This window comes from Tasmannia lanceolata, unplaced genomic scaffold (genome assembly GCF_043159265.1).
Source record: "Tasmannia lanceolata isolate RefF3 unplaced genomic scaffold, GAP_Taslan_0.1 ptg000842l, whole genome shotgun sequence".
NCBI lineage: Eukaryota > Viridiplantae > Streptophyta > Magnoliopsida > Canellales > Winteraceae > Tasmannia > Tasmannia lanceolata.
The window spans coordinates 22,501-24,984 of NW_027519507.1; positions in this window are offsets into that span (position 1 = coordinate 22,501).

Below are 2,484 nucleotides of genomic sequence, written 5' to 3' on the forward strand. Positions count from 1 at the left end.
TATTGGTTCTAAGCCATCTCTGGCGATGAATCAACAATTCGAAGTGCTTTTCTTGCGTATTCTTGATGAACCAGCGTTTATATATAGATGTAGGAGGATTTGTTTGGGAAGTAATAAGCCCCTTTGACATCTCTTCATCTGCAAAGAATTCTCGACGTGAAAACACAGAGACAAAGGGCTGATCTTTGAATAGGAAAAAGAATGGATCTGCAGGGTCCCAAATGAATTGGCTTATTCGAAAAAAGCCTTGTTCTTTGGAAGATCTATCTCGTGTCTGGTACTGCATGGTTCCACTCTGCAAGAACTCCGAATCATTCTCTTGAAGCTCATCCTCTTTATGATAAATGATCCGCTTGCCCCGAAATGACCTGGCCCAATAGGGAAATCCCAATTCATTGGGCCTTTCGATACAATCAAATAGATTGCCACAAGGGCGCCATATTCTAGGAGCCCAAACTATGTGATTGAATAAATCCTCCTCTATCTGTTGCGGGTCGAGGGCTCCTTCTCCTTCCCCTTCTTCAAACTCCGATTCGTATTTTTCGTATAGAAATCTCTGATCAACGATAGAACAAGATCCATTTTGCATCATATCTAACGGATTCCTTGGTTCGGACCGAAGAAGCAATGTCACTCGATCATTATCAAACTGACTGCAATCTTTTTCTGTCCGTGAGGATCCCACCAGAGCGCCTTCTACTTCTAATTCTAATAGGCCATGAACTAGATCAGAATCATTCTCAACGAATCCATAAGAAGTGATCCCATTTTTTTCATCGGGTCCGGGTGGAGACCAAAGATCTTGAGCGACCGATCCGGCAGAACAACTCAAAAGATAAAGAAGTATCGTTAATTTCTTCATGCTCGTTCCAAGTTCGAAGTACCATTTGTACAAATAAGAATCCCCTTCCTTACATGATTTCTTCTTTCATATAGATAGATATAGGATCTATGGGGCAATTACTTAGAAGTACATTTTGTGCAACAGCCCTTCCTATCTGATAGAAAAGGATCCCATGATCCTGAACCGATCTTACCTCGGATCGCAAATCCCAAGTTTGTCTATGAAGAGCTGATCTAATTGTATTAGTGTCTATAATTGATTTCTTCTGTGTAATACTAATTGATAGGGCCTCATTGGTAAGTGCTACAAGATCTCGTGCATTGGAACCCATGGTTATGGACCCGAATCCGTTAGTATGGGACATTTTCTTTTCCAAGCGAAATCCCCTAGTATATGAAAGAATGAAAAAGTGCTTTCGTTGTTGTGGAATAAGAAGCCTTCGTATCTTAATGCATGTATTTAATTTATTCGGAGCTATTAGAGCGGGATCCACTTTTTGGGGAATATGAGTCGAAGCAATAACAAGAATATTTCTAGTGGAACATCTTTCACAATCTCTGGAGAGATAGTTCACTAATAGACCGAGGGATAAGTAATTCGACTCATTCACATACAGATCATGAATGTTTGGAATCCATATTATGCAAGGGGACATTGCTTTTGCTAATTCTAATTGAGGGGTGATATCAAATCGGTCTATTTTCGGCGTCATATACATAGTTAGCACATTCGTCATAGTTAGCAGCTCCGTATCAAGGTCATCATCAATATCGTCACTATCATCAATATTGATATCGTCACTATCATCAATATCGATATCATCAATAAGATAACCTTTAGGCTTGTCATCCAGGAACTTGTTCGAAAATACCGTAATGAAAGGAACATAGGAGTTTGTCGCTAGGGATTTGACCAAATAGGATCGTCCAGTTCCTATAGAACCTATCACTAAAATACCCCTAGAAGGGGATAGGTCTAAGCGGAGCGAAAAGGGTTTTCCATGAGATGGGAAAGGAGAACTATTAGCCCCACACGAGGTTTGTGAATAAGTGATTGTCTGATAATGAGCAAGGAAGATCCGTCTTTCTGCTAAACAGGATCTATTGAACTCATAATTCATTAGATACTTTTTATGAATGTCAACTAAGTATCGTAAGTAAATTGATCCCGGTTGTTCAATCATTTGATAACCAGAGTTATTCTTTGATAAATGATCACTATGAGTCAGACTCAATAGAATTTGATCAATCCTTTTTTCTGTCGTTAAGGTGGAGAACTGAACCAAGAATTCTCTTTCTTCATCATCAATCGAATCACTGTTCGCGACCCAGGATTCTATTTTCTCATCAATCCAATCACCGTTCACGTTTTTTCTTTTTCTTATCAATGAATAGATCTCTTTACTTGTACGACTTAGATGTCTCGTATTTCTCGAAAAAGTGATTCGATTGATGGGATTTGGTATGATACCTATGAGATCGATGATATCGATGAGATTGATATTCAAATATTTCTTCTTAGAACGTATTGATTTGACCCCATAAGCGGGACCACCACCCAATAGCATGTTGCCGCCAAAAGCAGAACCCCATATTTCTTCCAGAGAATCTCCTAATTGTTCCAGAGCAACTAGAAAGAGA